General features: G+C 37.8%; 1 protein-coding gene across 2 annotated transcripts in view; it reads left to right on the top strand.

Moving 5' to 3' along the window:
• T48 (FU domain-containing protein T48) overlaps window positions 1–26,305 on the top strand; it is a 41,265-nt gene that overhangs the window by 13,360 nt on the left and 1,600 nt on the right. The gene's annotated exons all lie outside the window — the stretch shown is intronic.

Below are 26,305 nucleotides of genomic sequence, written 5' to 3'. Positions count from 1 at the left end.
TGAAGGAACCTAAACCTAAAGGCCGTTAAAATAGTTGCACGCCCTCGTGAATATATTTTGATGCACCATTAATATTTAGTTCTCATTTTTTTGCTCATTCATTCCGATTCCTGGACATGGCCCAAAGATATTAAATGCCTAACGGGGGACTACCTGAAAGTTCTCTGAGCTCAAAAGAGTTTTTTTTTTCGGGTGCCGGGTCCAGCGTTAAAATTTCAGCAAAGCACGCAAACTTTGGCCCAGGGACCAGTTTTTGGTAGCCTCGGCTCTTTGGTTTTAGTTTTGGTCTTGGTTTTGGTCCGAGTGCCAAGTTCCCCGAGTTTCCAAGTTCCCAAGTTCCCGAGTACAGTACGCAGGCGCAGAGATCTTGGCAGGAGGCTGTTGTCGCTGCCGTTTCTTCGTTTCTGCTTGGGGTCCCTGGCACTTCAACTCTTCAGCATGTATTTAGATAGGCCAACGTCGAAAGATACAAGCGGCCTGTATCTGTGAGTTCGTGTCGCTGGCAATGTGTGCGAGTGCCTACAGTTGCGTTCAAGATAGTAGCACTGAAACTAACTAAAAATCCCATTTACAAGGTATTATTATCTTGACATAAGGAGAAGATTATGGGTTTTAAGATTATTAAATTCTTAATTTTTATTGATAAACCTAATGAGATTAAAAGTTACTTAATTAAGGGAGGTCTGTTTTAGCCCACCATCTAAATTATGTATTATCGTATGATCGGAAAACATTTTTCCGTAAAAAAAATTAAATGAGGAAAATAGAGAAAAGCTTATTTTAAAAAACCAACTTTGGTATAAAATAAAAAAATATTTTTTAAAGACAATCTTAATTGCTATTATTTTATCCATTGCTGTACGGACCTCGGCCAAACAAAGCCAGCCGACAATCGTAAAAACTAAACGACGAGAGAATTTATGAGGCCTCAGCCGGAGTGGAGTCTCCTCAGCATTCGGTATTCAGTACTCAGCATTCGGCCTCATCTTCAGCGGTATATGTGTGTAGATCAAGTGCCAAAGTCAGGGAACGGGCATTCTTCCAGTTAGATAACAGGGTTCCAGGCCGAAGCCAGGTTTTGTGTCATGCAAATGCAGATACAGATAAAAACCGAATGCAGTTTTGCAGTAAAAATATATAAATCAAGGCAGCAGGTAGCAAAAAAAAAAAACGAAAAAGAAGAAGAAAACGCAGGGCAAACGACCCTAGAGAACAGAATGTGAAGGGCGCAAAGTGCGAAATATCCCACAGAGAAGGTGCACAGATGCATCTGTTAGATGCATTTTGCCCTCAGCATCCATCCTATCCTATCCCTATACCATACCTATCCCATCCATCGGTTAACGCTGCCACGCTAATTTGACGAAAGCCCATTTCATGGCATTTTTCCAGCACGGCCAGCGATTTCATGCTCCGAAATCATTGGACTCGGACTCGTACTCTCTGCATCGTACAGGTAGTTTTTAGTTTTTAACACCTGAAAACCCAATCGTTTAGTGTGCGCAAGTGTCTGGCCTCCATCCAAATGGTACATGCACCGTGTGTGCACCTCCTCCCACCTCCAGGGGCCTCGTGTTTACACCTTTTGCGAAAAGTCAGGAAAAATGAAACGGTTTCTTACCATTTTATGGCCCCGAGAACCTGTTGTGTTGAACCCGCCCCTTCCTCTGATTTCTGATTTTCCCATTGTTTATTTTACCAACCGTTTGTTGTTGCTATTTATTTGTTTTTAGTTTACCATTCAAAAAAAGAACAAACGGGCATAGGTACATATAAAATGGATAATGGATAAATTGTGCAAGTCTCTAGATATTCTTTTCGATTTGTTTACCCCAATTTATATACTTTTTTCGCTGCAGTGCATGACTTTCTATATAGGTAGGCAAATTTGGTAGATTTTTATCTCTACATCCACAGCATTGTTTGCTGTTTTCGGCCACGGGACAAGTCGAGAGACAAGCGAACAACTAACAAAACACAAAACCGAAGCAAAGTGCAACAATTTTTGGGGCCACAAACCAAGCAACCAACCACCTACGTTGAGTTTTAACAATTTAACCCCGGTGTTCCCCCTTTGAAATTGCATTGGCAAACAAAAGACAAAACACACCGTAAACAGGTGTCTTGGAAATGGTTTTCTTTCTGCCGCTTTTCTCCCTCGCTGCTGTCTTTTAATTTGAAAAGTAACCAAAACCTGCGGCCAACGCATTTTCCTCCCCAACTTATAAAAACTCCTCCCACACATTTTCACGCAGCTAAATACAAAAAACTTTCGATTAGAAAGAAAGTGCCGAAACAAAAAGTGAATGTTACCCAATGAGTGGAAGACAACGGAGATTCAAAAGAAACCCAAAAGTGCCATAAAAATATGCCATAAACGCAACAAAATCTTAGAAATCAATTGGTGATCTTGCCGAGTGCCTCCGTCTCTTTCTCTCGCCATCAGTCTGTCTCTTTCTATCTCTTTTCTTACAGAATTCTGGCAAAATAAAGGCAGTGGAGGAGGCGATATATACTTCGTGACGTAGGCGTTTCGATCCGGCGCCGATCTCTTGCGATCGTGTCGCTCTCAATGCTAATAAGATTTTGTCAAGTGCACAGAAACAAAATGTAGGATAAAATGAATATTTAATGGGATACTTAAAGATTGGAATTTATAATATTTTGGCATCAAAAAAAATAGGATTATTAATAGGTTCTAATATTTACATAATATACATGATATCCTAGAGATTTATTCGATTTTACAATCTTTAAAATTTCGATAAGTGGTACATGAGTTAATATCAATGTTTTAAACTATTTCAATAAAAATAACATTACATAGTATAGACATTTTAATCACGGTGTGCTTTACCATCTATACCAACTAGATATCTCCCAGAATATTTAATGCTCATGAAAAACCTTTTCCAGTTAAACTTTTGATATTTCAATCTTCTGCTTTTTTTGGGTGTGCCTTTGTTGGGCTTTCGAGTGTAATTTGATTGTGTCTCGCTGTTGGTTTATTTGGCTCGCTGATAGCTGGCTGGCTGTTTGCCATAAACATCTCGTAAATTGAAAAGCGAAGTCATTAAATTTGAATCTCGACGCAGCAGTTGAAGTTCATTTGGAAACTTGACGAGAATGCAGCTGCGAGATGCGGGCAGATGTAGATTTCGGATTCAGATGCCCATGCAGATGCAGAGCATGTGCAGTGCAGAGAGAAAAAACCAACGACGAACTAAACTGAAAATTAACAACATTATTGTGTATTCATTATGCTTCGCTTCTGACGTCCCACATGCAACATTTCGTCTAATTGAAATAGAAATCTCTGGGTCTCCAGCGGTTGCACAGATGTTTTATTTCAAGTTTTGACTTATGTTCTGGCTCTGTCTCCCTTTCTTTCTTTTCTTTCACTTGACATTTGAACTTCGGCGTGCAACCGCAACATTCAAGTTGCATAAATAACTTTTGTTCCAGCGAACACATTGCTTTTTGTCTGCTGCTCGCCTGTTTGTTTGTTTGTTTTTGGCTTTTTTCCTTTTTGGCTTCTTATACAATGACCTAGAAATTTGGCTTTCTTTTTCTGGCCTTTGTATGCACATGCTGAAGAAGATCCATAAATTAATGGTACAACGCAAAGATATGGTTAAATGTACAAGCAGTGACATTGCTTTATGGTTGGCTTCCTAAGCAAGAGGAGAAATATCTTCTGAATTTGTCATACAAATTTAAACATGAATAATATTAAAATTTAATCAAAAAATCCCTGGGCCAACTTCCCATACTAAACCCAATAAACGTTAAAAAATATTTTCTGCATTTATTTTAGCAATTTCCCAATCGTTTAACATCGCTTTGACCTCCACCCGAGGCGCCAGCCATCTCTCAAGTTTTCTGCAGTTTTCTGCTTTTTTCTGCCCGCCATGGCACCCACACGGAAATCAAAGTCAAAGCCACAATTATTGGCTATAAAAATACAAGGGGGAAAAATTACCAATTTCGCAGCTGAAATGTTTAACAGAAATTGCTTCCGCACTGAGCAATTTGTCACGGCAACACAACACACCCTCCAGGGATTCAAAGATCGCAGTGAAGTGCCATATGACAGAATAGGCAGGCAGTGTGCGAATTATAAGCCGACTGATCCGATAAATGATCAAAAAGCCAAAAGCCGACATCGACGGGCTGTTGCCAATAAACAGTCAATTATTGCAGACAGCCAAGTGCATAAAATTAAATTCGAATGAGCTGGGGGCACATCCATCAGTCAGTCAGCCAAGCAGCCATTCCGTCAGTCACTCAGTCAGTTACTAACTCAGTCAGTTACGCAAATCTCGCCAAAAGGCGCGACAACAAAAGCAGCAAAATGCAAAAAATAATAGTGAACAATTTTTAAATGCTAATTTACTAAAAAAGGATTTTATTAGAAAATATCTTTTAAATTATTTGTATTCCATTTATTAAAATCAATAAATTTTTTTTTGTGAAATTTAATAAAAAACTAAAATTTTTGATTCCAAACGATAGAATGAAATGTTCTACATAATAATGGAAACATACATTTTTGAAGTATTAATTTATTCAATTTATTTATTATTCTGGCACATGACACCTGTAAGCAATAAATAGTATTTATATATTTATTAATATTTATTTATTTATTAAATACTTACATTTATTATTTGGATTACTAAAACAATCTATATATTTTTATCTTAAGGGGTTTTAATAATGTAACGTTTTTTCCCAGTAAAGTTATGAATATTTATGGATAATATTTTTTCCGGTGCAGCAGAAATTTGCATTGCTGCTGTTGCTTAGGCCCGCTTACCTTGCTTCGACTAATTCGACGACGACTGGCTAATTTATGCCAATTTATGGCATGCAGCCCCACCCCTGGGGGCGGTTCCCCGCCCACTTTGCCACCCAGCTGGGTCGTCGTGAGTTGTGCAGGGCCATATCTTATCGGCCGATAACGCCATTGTTGTTGATTTTGGTCCGGACTGTAAGATATCTGTGGCAACGAGCTCGCTGTTTATATTGTGGTGATCTTCTCTAAGCCGCTTACAAGGTAATCTCTCCATGCTGGTCGCAATATTTTGATCAGCATTTTAATGCTTCTCTGAACATTAACATTCAAAAATAACCCAAATATTTTGGGCTATTAAAAACTTTTCTTTCAATTGAAAGCCCCTCGAAAATATCAGTTTGGCGCCAATGAAAATTTCATCATCGGCGGACATGGCGACAAATGCTGTTCGAATTATTTTTGGGATTTTCCTTTCGCCGCTCTCTTCGCGACGAGGCATTAAAATTAGTTATTTAAACGACTTTTTAGTTACACCGACGACGAGGTCGGGGGTGTCCCCTGGTTGAGTCATAAAATGGTTATTTTATAGTCGCGTTTACATGCCAGAGAAACTGACACATGGAATAGTAACCAATGCGCCTCATTAAAATGTAGTAACATTTAACATATATGCATGTAAAGTGAAGTGAGATTTAATAGTTTTGGTCGTGAATTTGTAAAAAAAAAAATTCCACATGTTTTGATGAAAACTAATGGTTCTGAACGCATGTGCTCAATTAAAATGTTGTAATATTTAAGATAGACATGTTGTTTAATAACCCAGGGATCCTTAAACATTTTGTGAAACTGTAACTTTCCATTTGTAAATTCATAAAAATTCCTTATAAATTAATGACACCTAATGGTTCTGGTCAATTAAAATGTTGTAATATTTAGGACAGATTTTTTCAAATAACCAAGGCATCTTTAAATAGTCTTGAATCTGTTCTGTTATTTTCTAAATCACACTTTCATTGTTCAATTTGTAGATGCATAAAAATTCCTTATAACTTGATGACAACTAATGGTTCTCCCCATATCTGTTCAATTAAAATGCAGTAACATTTAAGATATGCATTTATAAAATGACTTTTCATCATTCAATTCGGAAATTTCGAAATCTGTTCTATCATTGATATGCAAATGAAAACTTTCCATGGCTTATCAGGTTTAAGATCGCTTTCAAAGACGTTCAGTTTGAAGTGCCATCGATATTGATATTGATGGGGATCAAGAACTTATCCACTCGATATGTACATTGTCCAACACTTCTCGCTGTGCGTTGTTTTGTCATAATTTTAACCAATTTATGCACATTTTTCCACATGTACCGTTAGTGGCTGAATGGCTTATCACGTTTCTAACGGTACATATTCGGTATATGGGTAAACCTCCCCTCACTCCAGAATTCCCCACCTCTCCCTGGGGGGATTTTGTGGCTCTTTGTTCGCATACGATTATCGACTGAGTTGCAGGTGAATGAACCTCAACTCTTGGATGTGGATGACTATACGAAATGATCAATTTCATTGTTTTTCGCCAGCTGTCTATTTCACAAATTTTTAATTTATTAAATATAACGCATAATTTATGCACGAAAACTTTTAGCTAATGAACCAGTCCAACTCAAATGGGGGATAATTAAGGCAAACCCCACCCTCTATTTATTTAACAAGAAACAAAAGTGTTAAGACGCGAGAAAGAAATGTGTGTGTTCACATTCGGGCAACAAGTTAATTAGCCACAGAAATAGACAGGCGAAGGAGGCGAGAACATGAAAAGAAACCAATATGAAAGCTATAGATACAAGATACATGGGGTATCCGTAAGATAGCCGACCAGCCAGCCAGTTGTCCATGTCAACAAACAGTTCGACACGCTCGATCGACCATTAAAATTGTTTCTGCCCAGAGATGACGGTGAAGTGAATGTGAATTTCATGTTCCATTGGCCAGAACTCTTTCGAGCCCGCTCGAGATCGAGATCTCTCCATTCCCGTTCCCGAGATTTCTGTCACAGATCTGAAGGGGCCTTCGGCAATCATAAATCTCTCAACACCTCTGACAGATCTGATCTAAATTTACTCTTAATAATAAACTCTCAGTTCCTGCCAAAAAAAAGAAGAATATGAAGATATTATTATTTGCGGGTCAAAGACTCTTCTGCTTAATGAACCCTCATCCGCACCGCTGTATACTTTGATATAATTGCAATAACCAAGGCCCACATTCAGCTTCAAAAAGACATGGCCAAAACAGATTTTTTGGGCCATATTGCGGTGATTGATCGATCGTTCGTGCGCCACTCTGAGCAAAACGAGAAGCTCCCAATATCACAAAGTGGGAAGGAAGGGAAAACCACTTCAGTTCACTGTAGCACACTCATGTTTTGTAGGCTTGGAATGTCTTCTCTGGTTTTTATTGTCTTTGCGATCGTTGACATTCGATTGCTTCACCATGGCCAACAAAAAACGATTGAAATTTTATATGTGCTATACAGTGGGCCTAAAAAGTTAGGGGATGAGCTGAATAAAATCCTCAAAAAATTATATTGACAATCAAAAAATAACATTTTCAAAATATATTTTTTTTTAAATCTCTAAAATTCAGAATTAAAATTGCAATAATAAAATTCAACCTTTGGCTTATCTTCAACCAAACACTTTACCAATTAACCCAGTTTATCACCAATTAATTTGTCTTTATAATAATAAAAATACATTTTTTATACATTTTATTAAAATATCTTATTGTCCTTAAAACCTTTAAATACGAGAACTAAAACTTCATACTTTGTCTTATCTTCAACCCTATATTTTACCAATTAACCCAGTTTATCACTTAATTAGTCTTTCAGAAATTACCATTAACAAGCTTATAACAGCTTTAGCTAATGACTATTGAAATTCAATATTTTCGAGACGCACTGTTCGCCGTTGTATCTGAATGTTTTGATCTAAATATAGCGGGCGCCGTGACACTTGACTATATCGCGTATCTCCAATCTCGGACGCTTGACCATGTGCGGTTTTGTGACCAGTTTGTGGGCGTGTCGAGGGGCTGATCGTCGATCAATGAATGAATGGCCAAGACAAAGGTTACAAAAAAACCAAGGCCAGTGCATCGGAAAAGTGGGGCTTTGTTTTGTAGTCCAGTGTTTACAGTTACACTTGGGTATCTCTTCGAAACGGCGGCTCTGTCTTTGAGCCTCGTGTGTCATTGCCGCCCGGAGGAGGGAACGCACATTAGCGGGATACAAACCCATCATAGCCATATCAAATTTCGCGGCTAGGCCAAGATAATTGATTGGTTGAGTTGGCCGTAGAGCTTGGCTTTCGGCTTTGGGTTTGGTTTTAGCTCAAAGTCAAAGCCGCACGCCCGCAAGTGCTGACATTTGTTCGGTGTCACGACTCACGGCAAACAGCAGACAGCAGACAACTCCTGGCATCTTGAAGGCACAAAACAGTTTGTGTTCTAAGTCGGTCGCTTTGTCAGTTAGTCAGTTTGTTAGTCTGTCGGCTAGTCACTCACGATCTGTGTGTGTGTGTGGAACTGTGGAAACTTTCTTCCGTGCCGCAGAATGACAGCCGGCAGAAGCTGCAGTGCCCAAAGGAGGCACAGCATCCACTTCCCCACATCCACCCAAATGCTCATCATGGTGTCATTGATCTCGGGTCTCTTGTATCTTGCCTCTTTCAACTTGCCTCTTGTTGCAACAGAACAGAACAGCCACGGAGCATTGTTCTGCAGGAGGAGGCAAGCCGAAGGCACAAGTCCGTCCCGTCTTCGTGGGCTTTATCGCCTTTTCCTGATCGGCTGCAGCTTGCGGTACTTGCTCGGTTCAAGAGTCAGCACTTACTATCCACAGAGGTGGTCACAAAAATATGTAGAACTCCTTTATTTCGAATATCTTTAACCCAAAACCTTAAAAGGCTTATTAAGGGAGTGACTAAAACAGCTGTTTCAAAGAAAAGCCACCTGCTATCATCAGTAACGACACTCAAAAAAGTATTCCTCCGGAATTTTACGTTTTGCATATCCTAAAAAACATTTTTTTTTATCCGAAATTTAAAAGCAAAATCGGTTTTTGAATACATAAATGGAAATCTCTTGCTATTTAGACTATAATCTGTTTTACCAAAATACAAAATCTATATTCGATTCATTGAAAAAAAATGTACAAAATGAGATTGTATCTGCTCTCATTTCATTTTAATTTTTTAACAATTTTTTTTAAATTTAGAACATAAATATATTCTAGTGTTCTTATCTTGACCACAACTGTGCCTGCCACATGCAGTTGCACTCACAGTGGCAGATGCAACCAACAGTTGCTCCCTGCAACATTTTTGTGAAAATTAATTTAACATGAACTGACGACTAATTTTGAAAGTGTGTCCATGCCTACCAATCGACTTTCGGGGAAGCCTACAAAAATTTCATTATAAAGAAATTTTTGGTTTTGGGTAAATTTTCTTTATGGCTTCATATGGCTTCTCGGACAGCTGCAAACTTCGGCGGCGGCGCTTTAATAGCCTCAACTTTTGGCAACAAAAAAAAAAAAAAAATAACGAACCCAAACTTGTTTTGGCCACAAAAACTGGTTCTTGGCCAAAGAAGAAGTTTTCTGTTGTTATTCTTTTTTTTGAGGATTTTTCGTGAATTTGTTTCTAAGTTGGGCAAAGGCGACTTAATCTTTTGCCAGCGGCGCAGGCCAAAACGCGAGTTAAGGCTAAGAGAAGATATTAACTAAATGATAATGCTTAGCAGGTAGTTAAAAGGGCTTGGTTGTTGGCCAGAAATTGCCTCTTCCTCGAGTTTAACACTCAGCTTCCTTCTTCTTCACTTCTTTTCGAGGCGGAAGTTTCCATTTGGGCTTTGACTTCGAATGGTACTTCTTAACTTAAATACGTGCCTTTGGCCAAGTCGATGGCATTTTGAGTTTCAGCCGGCTTTTCTTGGCCATTTCCGCTTCTGTTTCCAGTTACTACACCAAACTCTGATTGACACAATGCAAACTCATTGAACAAACAAGATCAGAACGTGAAAATCTACTTGGAAAACTGTCTGTCTGTCTAACTAACTGACTGTTTGAGTGCTGCTGCCCCCAATGAAAATTCATTTTCATCGCCTCAATCAACAATTTAATTCAATTAAGTTTTGAAATGTTTGTGGCACATCGACCGAAACAGTACGAAAACAACAACAAAAGCCCCAGCAAAGAATGCAATTGCAACTGCAGAGAGGCACAAAATGTGTTTAATTATCAGAAACGGAATTTTCATGACCCACCAACTAAAACAAATGCCAATAAAAAATGTGCATAAATTTTGAAGACAGGTCTCTGCTGGCGGCAGAACTTTGCAATTGGCCACTACGGGAAATTGGTAGGGAATGTTGGCTAAAAGAGGAGAAGGGGAGGCTCTTTTGTACTGGTTGGAACCCCAATCTTGGACAGCAAAACGTTTTCCCAGGCAAGTTCAAAAATTGCAAACCAGCTGAAAAAAAGAAATACATTGCAAAAAACAATGTTTGTTCTTTATAAAGCTTTATTAAAAACTAATTACAAAATTACAATAATTTGCAATAAATATTTTTACATTTTTAGATCATAAATACTATTATAAAATATAATAACAAATTAACAAAATATTTCTATCTTAAAAGTAAGAAATATGCCGTCATTTCTTTTATTTTCTTAAAAAGTTGATTTATAATTTCATTGAGGCAACAGAAATACCATTAACCTTTAAAGAAATCATCTATTAAAGTTGCCAAATGGGAACAGCTCTTATTTGCATAATCGTTTTGTCACTCCAAAGCGGGATTCTTTTTCTTTGATTAATGAATGTATTAATATATCGTTAATGACTTGGACCGAGGGGACATTCATTCCAGAATTAGCTCAGATTATGCCAATCCGTTGAACAGCTCTTCAGAATCTGGTTTCCCAGATTTCTCCGCATCTAAGCTGCTTGGATTAAAAAAAAAACTAGTTTTCATATTTATTCTTTTTGGCAGGGGGAAACGTATTAATTTCGCCAACTGTATTCGGCAAGTGCAAAACTGCAGCGAGACTAGAGCTAATCGACGGATCTCGACTTGTATCTTATAAATACCCCACAATTTATGCATTTGCTCGCATTTGCCTAAGCAAAGAACCGTTAAATGTTCGCGAGCCTCTTAATTAAAGGCCATGGAATCCGTAGAATCGAAAGAAGGGGGCAGAAACTCTAGCACTTGGCGGCGCAAAATGTTTTCATTTTTTCCCCCATTTTCCATTTTTTTCGCAGTGAATGGCCGCCACTTACAGAACCAATTTACACGGCCGAAAAACTTGCTCAATTTATCTGGTGGATGAGCAAAGGCAGAGATACAGAGATATTTATATATGTGTGGTATCTGAAAATTCAGTTTAAACTTTAAACAAACGCTGCGTGACATTGAACGGCAGACGCCAGGCGGAATTCTCAGCGTTTCCTCCATAAATTTTGGCCAGTTTTGTAATATTTTGGCCATAAACAAAAAGTACTGAAAAATGGTTTCTCTTCTTCTGACTTTAAAATTTATTTCCCTCTGTTTCGAATATTTAGTAATTAAGAGTCTCATTGAGAGGATAATAAATCAGTTTCGGTTGGTGGAAGTGAGATCTGGAGAGAATGCAATGCCAATGATGATATCATATTCATATATGCGGGAGGAGTGTTTTGTTTCTGATTTGCAATTAGCCGAACTGGGTGTATTTTGCATTCACTGGGTAGTCAAGCTGCTTATTACATAGAACACCACTGCCTTTCGATTGCAAATACGATGAGTTGGGGGCCCCGGACGGGTTTTCAGCCGATGTTATATAATCAACTGAATCGTGACTAATGGGCAGAGCTTTGCCAATGCTAATATGCACTGCAGCTTATCATTCACTTTTCTGTTTCGCATGGGAAAAGGGGGTCAGAAAAATAGGCACTAGAGGAGTCATAAAATGCACCAAACTTCTTAGAATCCATTGAGGCTATTAAATACTCTGCTAACAGTTCTAGGAAGAAGTCTTTTCATGATATTTTTAATATTTAATAAGGTCTTGCAATCTTGTAAGATAAAACTTTATCAATTGTGGATACAAGTCTAAATTAGTTTGTAGATCATGGGGTTCAAGTGCTATTTTGATAAATGAAATCCTCCTTAGAACTATCTTTTATTGATATTTGGCAAGATAAGCGTAATCATTGAGCTAAATAAGAGAGTTAATAGAGAATCAATATAAGTATAGCCATTGACCTACATTTTTGATGACTTTTTAATATAAAATAGTTTTTACCAAGAATGTAAATGACGAAATCTTTTTTCTAGAACACTCATTTTGTCGTTCGATCTTCAGATAAACTTGAATTCAGAAGCCTGAGAAAGGTCGTTCACAATGTGATGATGAGGAGCATTGAACCTCTAAAATTTTGTTGTATTTCTTCATTTTTATGACTTTTGGAAGTTTCCATTTCGAGAGTGTTGAATACTTTTTACATGCCCAGCGTAACAAGTGGAATTTTAGGAATATGGGAGAGGAAAAGTAGTGGAAAAGGTGTTGAGGAAAAATAATTAAACAATAAAAAGAACCTCTGAGTGGGATATACATTTAATTTGAATGGAATTTAAAACAAGGCAAGCCCGTTGAATCATCAACATTAAATTCATGATGAGAATGAGAAAACTTCCCCAAGATTCATAGAATTTCTATTATAAAATTAATATATACCGTTATGCCTTAAGAGCCAAACTGAATATTTTTTTTATTGATTATTTATGAACACTTTTACACAATTTATTTACGCATGATTTCATGCTTTGATGTGCCAGTTGAACCCAAGTTCAAGTTCACTTGGCACACAGAGTAGGAGACAAATAAAAAATATAATTAAAAATTATTATGTCACGCAATGTTTACGAATGTTTGTCGGTTCATTGCGCAATTTAGGCGAACGTTTCGATTTCGTTTCTACAATCGATGGAAATCAAAAATTGACGTAATGCGTTTTTGATTGAACATTTCGGGGCACGTTTCAATAGCGAAACAGGCGCCGACGAATGAGTTGCCAAATCAAAACTACAAACAATTTGTGAATGAATAGCTTTAAATTGGCGTGTTAATGACAACAACAACAACAACGGCAACTGCAAAACTGTAAACTTAATTTTTCAACAATATTTTTCGCAATATTGTTTCGGCTGTATGGTATTTCAGCTGATTTTGCCATCACAAACAAGTCGGCAAGTCAGCGCGCGCTTGACCCCAAAATGAAACTTTTAAATTGATTTTTATTATTTCTTCAACTTGTTGAACTCAATCAATTAGCCAGAGATAACTCGATGTGGGTGTCAGCAATGGCAAATTGTCGCCGAACGAAAATTGTTTTAAATTTTGTTCAGCGCTGACCTTTGGTCTTTAAACTAGCTTTTTGCTTTTTCTGTTGCTTTTGCTTCCTTCATTAAAAACTAATATTTTTCTTTCTCTTCTCTTGCAGGTAAACTAAACAATCGTGGCGGACCCATAATCACATGCACACACTTATAGCCACAAGGAAAAGCGGGAAAAATGGAAAAACTGAAAAATTATTCATTAGCCAAGTGCCAAAAGCGTATTCAAATTAAGTTGCTCAAGCGAAAACCAAAACCGAAACATGTGTCAGCCATGTCAATGCGTTTTGGCCCAGACCAAAAAGCCAAAGTCGAAGTTTTTTTTGGCCAAATGCGGTTTTTCTTTTGAGAGTGGTTTTCCACCTCTAAGATGATTTGCCCCCTACTCCCCAGACAAACAATTTGCCGGCGGAAATTTCATAATCATGGGTAGAAATGAAAATGTTACATTTTATGAAAATGTATTATTATGTCCATCATAAAAATGTCATTGAATGACACTTGCGCTTGTCCGCTGCAATCCCACCTCCACGGATTATTTTGACAGCAGCAATTTTCCAGTCCCCCTTAAAAACTGAAAGATAAAACACCCCCTTCAATTCTCCACCATTGCGCACAGACGGCCCTCTGCTAATTTTTGTTGATTTAAGCAACTTTTTATTTTCAACTACGGCGCCAACGCAGATAGATAGAGAAACCAGCGAATTAATAAAAGAGAAAATCAACTTGGATTGAATTTAGTAATTTTTGTTTTTCGGCTAAACTGCAGCGTCGACGTGCGATCGCAATTATTGCCACAATTTGCGGTCATTTCCGCTTGGCTGCTGCGCATGTGCCTCTTGTTGTGGGTTTCTGTTTTATAGAGAATCAGGGGAGGGGGTTTGGGGTTTGGGGAGCGGAAATAAGTACCTTCTAGTTAACAGTGGGCCAATCGTGATGGGGCAATTACCAAATTATGTATTTTGATTAATGGTCATGGTTTTCGGCTGGCGTCTATAAATTGCTTTTAATTGGGGTGACGATATCATGATATCACACCCAAAGGAAATTAGGTAATATTCATTATTATTTGTTTTAAGAAAATATTTTAAATGGGAAAACAAAAGACTCTTAAGTAAACGTTAATAGTTATTTTCAACTTTTAAAATGTCTTTAAAAACAGTAGAATTGTTTTAGAAGAATTAACTCAGATTGGTTCAAAAATATGAGTTCAGATTTTCAGAAGGAATTAATAAATTTTTTAACAAACCCAAGTTAATCTTTATATATTTTCGAAAATTTTATGAATAGTTTCTTAGAGTTTTAATCAACCGCTTTCTTATAAGCAACTTTACATTATAATTAAATAATTTATTTTTAAACCACAATTTGATCCTATTGTATTGACAATATTTCCACTGTCTTTGGTCGTTTCACCAAAACAGTGCAACATTTACTTAGGCCCAAGGTACATTTATATGGACTTGTTGCTGGGCACCGTTCACTTTGAAAGCTCGATTTCTTGACTTTCCGTACCGACAAACCAACTTCGAGGGACCCAGTGCGCCTTTGGTTCTTTATTTCAGCATTACCGAGTCTCTTTTTGTTTTGGGTAATTAAAAGGCAGCGTTCAAAGTGCAATTGCTGTGGGTTGCATTTACATAGACATGTGTTCAAACATTTGCGTTGCGCTGCTCTCTTGTTTGACAAGTGTTGTTGTAGCTTTTGCCGCTGCGCTTGGCGTGGGCGTTTCAATTTAAACAAAATTTCCAGTCTACGGGCTACGGTTTAATGGCATTAACAATATAGACAAGACACGCCCAAGCCAAACCGAACGGCTGACTGAGTGACCTACTGCACTCAAATGTTCGACGACATGTTGCAGTCACAGCAGCAACAGCTCAGCAGCAGCAGCAACATGAACAACATGTTTCTCGGCTGAAACAAATTCTGACACCTAAATTTGCTACGCATTTTCAGGGAATCATTAATTAGTCAAAGTTGGAAAGTTTGTTTCATATGCTCTTTTTTTTTGTAATTTTTTTTGGTGAAAGTTTCGTTTATGAAGATATGAATTGAATTCAGTTCAGTCGGAGATCGCGGGTCAGGCATAGATTCATTTTTCATATTTACAAAATCGAATCGTACATTACCTTGAGCTCAAACTGCCAAATGGGAACAAAAAATGTTGATGCATCTCTCAAGTATTTTTCATATTCAATGCTCTGAAGAGCTTTCAAGCCTCTGTGGACCATATTTTTGTGTGATGTAATACCCTGGAAAATATTAAGATCACTGTTGAGTATGCTAGGCATAAGCTGCTTTCATTATACGTCTGTTTTTAAGAATTAATAATGAATAATTGAATTTAAAAATCCGAAGAGATGAAAAAAAGAAAGAAAAACAGTCAATTGAAAAAGATTGGAAAGGTTTTAAAAGAACAATATTTATCAGAAAAATCGGGAACATTATTGGAACATTTTTTTTTTCCAAAATTTCATTTATTTGATGTCTTTAAATCGGTACCATAATCTTTATTTTACTCACGATCTCATCATGCTTTAAAAATCTCTTCTAAACAAGTTTAGATTCTAAAATCTTCTTTGCAAAGGATTTCATTCTGCGGAAGAGTTTAATAAAAGCTTCAAACTATAGGGTAACTGCGGGTCGAAAAGCCCTTTGGCCTGACAGCATTCTTTGGCTCTTTTTCATTGTGTTTTTCTCGAAATGCACTTCAAGCTGCAAGTTTTGAAGGCTCAAGTGGCACTGGAGTTGTCAGCTGTGTGTCCATTGGAGTTGTTGCCGCATTGTGTCGCTGTGTGGCTTTAAATGCAGCTGCGGTTTCTTCTTGGAGGTGGCCCGATCCGATCCGTTCCGATGCGATCCACTTCGAGTCCAAATCCAAAACCGAGCGGGGCTTTCGAGCCATTAGAAGCGCATGTCTGTGGTCGCGTCGACAACAATCAATTGCCGGTGAGCGCATTTTATTGGCGTCATCAAATTGGCTTTCCGTGGAAATCCGCATTGCAGCCAGAGCAGCCGGAGCATCCAGCCTTCGACTTTCCCAATAGAACTTCACTTCACGGCCAAAAGTGGTCATCATCATAATCGCGATGGCGATGATCATCTGGGACATGGCCTACGATGAGATACTGGGATCCATAAATACGAGCTGACATTGCCTGGCATCTTTTGAATGCCAATGGGGCTGCCCGCATTCTGTGGCCAGGAGTTTTCATCTGGAAAAGAGTCCCCAACTCCCCGAGATGCGAGTCGAAAAAGCAAAATTAATTGTTCAAACATACTCAAACACACACCACACACCTTTCAAGGAAGCATTTTCCGAGCTTTCCACATATACGTTTGTATTCACCATGTGCGCCTGCTTTATTTTCCTTTATTTGCACGATTTTTGCCATATTTTTCCCCGTCTTTGGAGCACGATCCTCGGATCTCGAACCACCTCCCTCTCCAAAAATGGTGGCGACATTGTGACGTCGTCGTGTTCGCTGGCAGATTATGATCAACATATATGTAGATACACATATATATATATTTCTTGTGTCTTTGCTTTAACCATGACAGCGAAATATTTCTGTTGGTGCCGAGCTGCCATGTGTGAAAATATTTATTTTCCATCTGCTCATGCGGGCCTTGCAATGGCAGGAATTCATGTAATAGTGAACCGGGAAAAGGGCTAAGCTTTTCTTGTCTCCGAAAATCGGGGCAAACAAATCTCAGCGGATGGGTTCTCAAGTGTATTTGGGCAAGTCTTCAAATGGGCAATATGACTTAAAGCCATCAAATCAATTGAAAAGGTTTTTTTCTGGAGTGAAGCTTTATGGAGATGCTCTTGTTGAACTAGATTTTGTATAAGCTCGAATTGAGCTTAATGGATATTTGAGGAATTTCAATAGGAAATGGTTGGAGTCAATTGATATAAAATCTGAATAAACCTTTGTTATAAAATAAATTTATAAACATATTTTAGAGAAAATAACTATAAATACTATTTTCTTAATGTTAGGAAGTTTAAACTTCGTGATTATCAAATTAAATAATGAGTTTAAAATCTGTGGCCAACCTAGTTATTTAAACTTTGGCATTTCATGTAAGATCTCAAAATTCGGAATTTTAATTGCTAAAAACGTGTTCGATTCGGACTTTTGTTTGATTTGCAAATTACAGTCTTTGCAGCACGTTTAACCCGAGATTTCTGGGAAGAGGAGGGGCGAAGAATTCTCATGTGGTCCTTTGCTTGGCATAATTATGCTGCTGATGCAAGTTGCAGGTTTTTTCCGCTTTATGTGTTTTGTCTGGCGCTTTTTATTTTTGTTTTTATCTTTTTCAGCTGCACATTCGACTGACTGACTGAATGTCTGTTTGTTTCTTGTCTTGTCTGTGCGGAATTCGGTCAAGTACTCTTGGCTGGTTTTGTTGGCTATGATTTGTGTGACATGTGGAAGCTGTCGGCTGCCGCATTAATATTGACACCTTATCTTCAATGAATATGCATGAGTAGAGTAGTAGTCGGAATCCACGAAAAAAGCTTGTTACTTTCTACGCATTTGTTACACATTTTGTAACACGCTCTCCTTATCATTCGCTCAGAAATTTAATTATTTCGCCTGTCAGTCAGTGAGCCAAAGTCCCGAAAAGAAAGAAACGTAAAACATTTTTTAATGAGCCGCTACCGACCTTAAAAAGAAAGTCAGGCGACATGTCTGGGCTACCTTGGATATCTTTTGGACTTCGTGCCAACATGTTTCTGCTGTTTGTTGGCTTTGTATTTTGTATTTCCAGAGGTCTCCCCTGAGTCCCCTTGTTCGATGACTTTGCTCATTTGTGTGGATCTCTTGTGGGCCCAGGGTTTTTTCTTCTTTTTTTTCACAAAAAAAAATTACGGAAGCTGTTGCTGTCGAAGTTGTTACTCTCATTTTTGGTGAAAGAAAATCTCCAGCTACCGTTTGTCAAACAATTTCTATGGCCGCAGCAAAGAAAGGATAACCATCATAATTGATTGAACCAGGTTTTGAGCTCAAACAAAGGTTTTTGTGTGCTGTGTTGTAAACCTAAGCTGTGTGTGGGGAAGGAAATGTCTGGTGAATAAATCAACCTTTTATCAGCACTTCTTCATCAGCACTGGAGTAGGAAACTAACTGCATCCCATACAAATAACTAATTATATTTCACACACAAGAATGTAAATTGGCCCCCAAGGGGTTTCGGATTTGAATTCGGCCAGCTTTCATTTCGCCACTGGACTGCAATTATATATTTTTTATTTTTTGGCTAATTGAACAGCCCGCTGACATTATCGCATACTTTCCCCACCAACTGCGAAAGAGAAGCTACCGAACAGCCAACGGGCTGTCAACTTCATTAGATTTGATTTCAACAAGAAATATCATGGAAAACATTAAACGCCTCTGAATAAATTCAAATTAATTGATAAACACACAGAAACCGGAATGGGAAAAAGAGAGAAATAAAATTATCGGCTATAGAGGCAGTCAGCGTTTAGCTGGCCAATTTGCAGGCCGAAAAGTGCAACCGTTTGAAAGGGGAGAAGGGGGAAAAGAAGGGGGTTTCCAAGGGGGTCGGTGGCTGCGCATGCGTCGCGCTATTGCGCAAGTCCAAGTCGGTGGTGCAGTGGTGCAGAGTGGCTCCAACCAGTTGGACTTTTGCGTGGCGTGTGTTTACCTTTTGAGCAGATTTTGTCGCATTTTTTATTTAATTTTTTTTTTTCGCTGCTCTACAGGTATTTGTTTTCACAGAGCCGCTAAAGCTAAAGCTAAAGGTAACCAACTCCCCTTTCGGTATCCTTGGCTCCATCAATGGCTCTATTTGATGTAAACCGACTGCTGGCTGGCCGGCTCTTTTTTGAACCATTTGAACTTTTGGCTTTTGTCTGTTGTTCGACTCTCTTGGCCCATTCACCCACCATGGAGCATGTTTTATTTGATATTTCTTTTCCATTTTTTTTTCTTTTTCTACTTACCAAATCCTACGACATTTCGTCATGCTAATCAGCATGGAGTCACTCGTTGGCTAATTGGCTTAGACGGGGCTAACTCGCTGCTTTGGACCTGGCTTACGATTTGTGTGAGTGAGTGCGTGGCTATCAGATTACTTGACATATTGCAAAATTAGATTTATATATGGTCAGATGGGCCAAAGGAATGGGGAAACTGATGCGGGCTGACAAAAAGAAAATTATGTGGTAATTCAACGGGCCTGGAATTATCGCAGAGCAAGTTTAACTTTCAATTGCAATGACTTGATTTTCTGATCGCCCATCAACTGGTTTATGATATTCATTTTAGAAGACGACCTGGTAGGGTACTAAAATTTAATTAACGCTCGACAAGGAACTAAATGGTTCCGAACTGTGACTTTAATGATTTTTCTCTAATGAACAAAGTACCCATTATAATAAAGTACCTCAAGGCAAAAGATATAAATCGAATTAAGGTCGCTTTAGGCCTATTTTACTAATGATGCAGAAATATCTGAAAGTTTCAAAGAGTGATAGAGATAAATTCAAATTAGTCGCTTTAATAAAATAAACTTTGTAGCCTTTGATTTATTTAGAAATTTAAAACCCCTAACAAGTTATAAAATATTTTTAAATTATAAAAAAATGGTTTGTCTCAGTAACTTTTGAAAGACAGCATACTTAATCTTTGAATGATATCTGATCTGATTGAGTGGAGGATTACCTACGCAAAGTGTTTCCTATAGAGATTGTAACTGTTCTTGCTATAGAACCCCCCACCCATTTCCTACCTATCCACTTGATTGAATTTCGATGTAGACTTCCCAATCAAGTCCAATGCCAAAGTCAAGTCAAAGTTGTCATTATCGCTTATTATTATAGTGTTTTTCTACTTTTTTCTGCCTTCCCCATTTGCATTTACTAATTTATTTATTTACTTGTCTGCCTATCGGTACTATATCTTTTTTTATTATGCAAATGTGTATCTGGAAATTATGCAAATATCAGTGGGCCGATTGCGCCTTTGTGACTTGCAAGCCAATTTAATTTGTGACATTTGCTTCGACAATTTTCTCCATAAGAATTTCGTACTTAGTTGTCTGTTCCCTCTACCCATTATTCCATTCCATTCCTCTTAAGATTTTCCGCTGTGTGTGGGCCTGGTGGACTGGTTACCCCAAGGAACTTGCGTCTACATGAAACAATTAAACTCAACATGCATTTATGTCAAGTTATTCGCGCTGCGCCGGCAATTAGAGAGCAAACCCAGAGCAAACTTAACTCAACTCAACTCCAAGTGGGCTAAACTGCAACGCATGATCACTGGGCAGTAAATTAACCCGCACTTCCATATGGTTACGGCTACGGCTGCAGTCCGACAGCTGCAGTTGTAAATTTGATTTTTATGGCTAGAAACATGTTGCCAATTGGCAGCAGCAACCCGCTTGGTCGGTCCAAAAAAAGCGACAGAAATGTAGCGTTAAAAAAATCAGTTTTCCCGATATCTGTCACCAGTCATCGAAATGGAAACCTTGCCGACTTTTGAGGTGTTAATTTGGCCACATGCCGAAAGCTTTGGCCATAAATTCATTTCGTGTTCATGTCGCGTGCAATTAGCCGGGCCAAAATCTTTCGTTTCCGATCCTTGATCTTAAGATTTGTAGAATTGACTGGAAAAGAATTTAAAGAATGGACTTTTAAGGAACCAGTTAATAGATTTCATATTTGGGAAATGGAATTTTGGTTTCAACTAATGCCATTTTTGAAATGCCGTCACATTTCAAAACTTTGAATAGAGTTTTTTATAAGGAATCTGAAGTTGTGTTCTGACATTCTTTGAATTTTTTAAACAATATAATATTTATTGAACAAAAAGCCATGACAAATACTTAAAGAAATTCTAAGAAAAATTAATTTTCGAGAATTATTCTTGTAGAAATTTTTTATAAATCATTTTTAACACGTAAAAGTGGACAAAAGTGTGTTGGGTCAGCTGAATGTTAATTACTTGGCGAACAATCGAGCAGAAAATAAAGAAATAACCAAATTTCAAATTCAAAATTCAGTGCTATCGTCTGGGTGCAAAAACTGAGACTGAGTCAAAGCCTCAGTCTGAATCCCAGTCGAAGTCTGTCTTGTCCAGCAAGTAAATCGTGACAATCATGACAAAAATCGAACGGATGTTTGAAACCAACAAATGCAAAAAGTATATCTCGTTTTTCTTTGTTTTGTGTATTTTTCGGCTGGCAATTTATCACAAAACAGCGAACAAAATCTAAAGAAAATAAAACAATTTCAAGCCTATAATTTTGAGGCAGGCAAAATAACAATAAATGTGTACGGCAAACAATAATTCATAATAAATTGTCATTTGACGTGTTTGAAATGTATTGGCAATTAAAAACGCAATTGAAGCGAATGGAGTGAGTTTGGAAGGGCGGGACAGATCGGCGCTCCTTGGTGCAGTGAATCGCTTTTGGGAGTTGTATATATATTTATGAGTAGCAGCAATCTTTGGAGTTCATGAACTCCCCAATTTTGGGTGTGTAGAGTTTGGTCATGATACTCCAACCAAATCAAATCAAAGGCAAGGCAAGCGGGTCAACAAAAAAGACTAAGGCTAAAGTTGAACGATCAGTGGATTTAAAATGATTTAGGGCTTAAAAATCAAATCTTAGATTTCTTAAGAAGACAACATTTTCTTTGTATTCTTCAGAACTTTTTATACACTTGCATGTTTAAATTTGTAAAAAAAATATATATTTGGTTTTTGTATTATTTGCTTATATGGCATTCCATTTCCGCTGAAGATCACCAACTGCCCCTATATTATTTCCATTTTTGTGTTGTCTCTCAAAAATGCTGATTAAAGGTCTTTTTTCTGTCGATTTTCTTGCTGATTCCCGTTGTCCCAGGTCCGCCCATTCTCAATTTATTTGTTGTTTTTTTTTTGTTGGTCGGGTTATGCTTGCCCCTTATATTTTTTTCGGTTTTTTTGGAAGTTGCATGTTTGGGGACTGAAGTTGAGTGCAGTTTGCTTAGGGCGTACTTAAGTACCGTTATTTTAATAAACGCCGTTTGCGCATGCGCAGCTTGAGTTGGCCCTGTTTCCTCAGTTTTTTCGGGCTACTTTTTCTGTGTAGCCAAAAAAAAAATTTCTTCACATAAAAGAAATTGAATTACTGCTGATGGCAAAAAGCTAATTTTTCTTGCTTCAAGGTTTTTGTTTTTGCAATAACTATGGATGCTGATTTAAGGGGAGAAGGAGAGAGGGGTGGGAGTAAAAGGAAGTGCCTCATAAAGTATGCCATTTGTTTTTCGTAATATTTATTTACTCTGTCCATTGCATAGAAGCTTTGATTGTTTATTTTGGCTTCGTTCTGTTTGTCGCTTTTTGCATAAACATTTATGCAAATGTCAAATGCCTAATTGACAGACAAGAGCCAAGTGCTTGCCTTGCCTTTTTTCTAAAAAAAAATAAATAAATAAGAGCCTGGATTTGAGTGTAACAACTATCAGCTACCTGGTGTTTACAGCCTTGATTCAAATAAAAAATCAAAGAATAAAGAATAGTATATTTACTAACTTTTTCTGTAATTATTTTGATAATCACCCTTCGAAACTCTGTATTGTTTTTAATAGTTCTAAGATTTAAGGCTTTTTATTTGTCGGTCCTACACTGCAGCCTATATTTTTCCATTTACAATATACCCTTCTATTCCATGGCTACCCAAGTATAAAATCCATGACAGTGACCAGGCATTGTCTATGCTGGCAGCAAATTACAATTTACGATCGTCGATCAGCAAATCAGTGCTGCCATCACTCAGCTTGAAAAACAGGACAGATAAGCCACAAAAAACAGGGAAAAAAAGGACAAAAAATTTAAGAAAAGGACAAAAAAGGACAAAAGTAAATGTGCCTACATTTTTCTGTTTTTACCAATGGGTTAAATATTTACTTAATATAAATGGATTTTAAATAAAATTTAATTATGTAATGATCGACTGCGCCCGACTCACAACCTTCTTTGTTTGATCATTTTACCATGGTAAATTTTTGTGCGTATACGTAATAATCAAAAATTATTATAATAATTAATGCATTTCAAGTATATATATTCGTAATACAAAAAAATTAAATATCTGCGTCAAACCCGAAAAAGAGTCGTTCAAATCTGAATTTTTTTTCTGACAAAAAAGCAGAGAGTAAAAATTAAGAAATTTTAAAAGTGCTTTCCTCTTTTTTTTGCTACAGAAAAAATCGTACTATAAAGAAAATCCATCGACTGCTTTACGTCTCTTTGATAATTTGTAAAAAGAATTATTTTTTAAGTGCCGAACTGTAAGAATGATGGTTAAAAAGGCATTTTAGCAAATAAAAACAGGTTTATACACTTTAGACTAGCAAAAATTACACTCAAAACCTTTTTTTTGAAAAAAGGATAGATTTCCGGATAGGGGATGTTTGAAATTTTTTCCGGATAAAGCCGTTAAAAAAAGGACAGATCTGTCCGGAAAGAGGACAAAATGGCAGCACTGCAGCAAATCGAGCGACAGCTCCACATTTTGTCAGCTCTGTCGGCGGAACCCTCTGATTTGGAACGACCTTGAGCCTTTGTGGGGAACACACTCCCTGCCCTCCTCAATTATCTAGATATACGCGTTATAAAGTGATCTAATGAATTTACTTTATGCGTGTTTCATTTGATGGTGATTGTCCGATAAACATTTTATTTCGCTTTTTATGACCCTAGCTGGCTGCCGTCCGTCGTTGTTGTTTGTTTTGAGTGAAAGTAATTTGTCGATTATATAGTTTTTTATTCTCTCAGTTTTGGTGCCTGTCGTCTATATCTATCTATCTCTGTGTGGCGACTGACACGCCTAGAAACTTGGCACGTCATGTGCTAAGAGCTTAAAAATCAGAGAGCCCAGTCCGCAGATTCTCTGACTCATGCGAGAAGAAAGTTTAAACAATGCTTTTGAGGTTGTTAATTCTTTGCCTTTCCCAAAGTCTCGAAAACTTGATGATCATGATGGACGTAAATATAGTTGTAGTCATCAGGGTTTTATGTTTGCCTTTATGCCCATAGCCACTTATTTAGTTGATCACTTTGCAGCAGGTGAGGAGAAATTTAAAATTGGGGCGTGGTTGAAGATGGCCCGGCCCTAAATTATCAAACTTGATTACGAACCGATTGTTTAATCATGGAAATATTTGGGATGGAGGCTTGGATAAGTGAATAAAATCTAGGGGATTGAGATTTTCCAACGATATGCAGCAAATTGCCCCATCTTCTTCTTTATCTTTGAACTGATCTCAAAGCAATGGACAAATTGTTTCTGCCTTATATAGTATGCAGTCCGGCACCAATCGATATCATTATTTATATCTCGTCGAGGATCACAGCAGTCGGCAATTCCAGGCCATTTACATGATCACCTGAAGAAGATGCACACGCCCATGGAATCGGAATGGGAATTGGAAGACGGGCACATTGACAGGCGGAATAAAGGCAATCTTCCATTTAATAACCAATTATCATTGATCAACTGCACGCCCAGTCTCCCCAGAGATCTTCTGTAGGAATACCAACAGACAGACCGAGAAACGAACTGACCACTGAGCAATATCAATTACGAATTACATCTGATTATCCGCCTCTGCCTGGGAATTGGCCAATGCCAATGCCAATGCCATTGCCATTGTCGCGACTCTCCAGATTCAGGCTTGAAGATCCCAGATCCTATAGCCAAGATCCCAGTACCCATATACCAACTCCCGCCTGGGGGCTGTGTGTGTCTGATTAGCGCATAAACAAGTTAATGCCATTGATGATGACGATGCTGAGCCACCTGAAACCGAAACAGAGACAGACGCCAAGTGCATTGCAATGGGCTGGACTTGCGGACTGGATGCGTACGTGGTGCGATGTTATTGTCTTCTGCCAGGGAATCCAGAATCAAAAAGATAAATGGGACAGGGGCTCCTTCAGATAAGACCAACTTCTGGCCTGTTTGGGAGTCTCGGTGCGTTGCCTTCAGTCGTCTTCTTCTGTTGACAACAACTGGCGCGGCGGCTTTACAAGCTTTTGATCTTGACAAAGTTTTAACCGCCGGCTAAAGCAAAAGCCTTCCCAGTTTTGTCGCTCTGTCGTCTTCCTAGAATATGTATCTCTATCTTCCCCTGTTTGCCCAACACTTTTCAAGGCGTACAAGGGGGTGGCAATATGCTAATGTTGTTTGGGTTTTCTTGGTTTTGGGCAGCCAAAAGTCAAACACTGTTTGTTGACGTTACCTTGAATTCAGTTTTCGTAGAGAAACAAGCAACACAAAGGCGAAGATGTCTTGGTAAACAGAGATGTTTTTGAGATACATATATGTCATGTGTTTAGAGCGGTCGGCACTTGACATCATAGTTAGGGTTCAATTGCTCTGGGTTTGAATGGGAATGATCGCCTTATTTACTTGCATAAATTGCAGTTTAATGGGAAAGAAATAGGGAGTATGTGGATTATTATGAAAAAGTTGTACTTATATTTGCCCTATATTTAGAGTCGTATTATTACAGAGAATGTTATTTTTTTAGTTACCCCGTTTAAAGATTCACCCGGATTAAGATAATCAAAAGGGTTTTCAATCATGAAAGAGAAATATGATTATTGTTTTTAAAATTCCGAAATGAAAAACTGACTAAAAAAACTTTATTTAAAGTCGTATTATTACAGAGATTGAGATAATCAAACTAGTTTTAAATTATAAAACAGAAACCAACAAAATACAGAAAACATAATATGATTATTGTTTTTAAAATTCCGAAATGAAAAACTGAGGATTACAAAATATCCATCTTTTGTAATGATAGTTCTAAGGATTAGAAAAGATCTGTAGTCTTTTGTAGTCTTCAGTTTTACCTACCTTAATCCTAATCCCAGTTCTCAGAACTAAAACATGTTAACTAAAGTAAACGTATACGATTTTTTAGAAGTTAGCTTAGTGTATTTAGGGAGTCACCCTGCCGAGAAGTCTGGGAATGATTTAATTCGTGGCCATTAACGTGGACAATTTTCTGTGGGAGAGTCTGTGC

Source organism: Drosophila takahashii, chromosome 3R, assembly GCF_030179915.1.
Source record: "Drosophila takahashii strain IR98-3 E-12201 chromosome 3R, DtakHiC1v2, whole genome shotgun sequence".
In the NCBI taxonomy this organism is placed as follows: Eukaryota; Metazoa; Arthropoda; class Insecta; order Diptera; family Drosophilidae; genus Drosophila; species Drosophila takahashii.
This window is presented reverse-complemented; position numbering and strand designations above follow the sequence as displayed.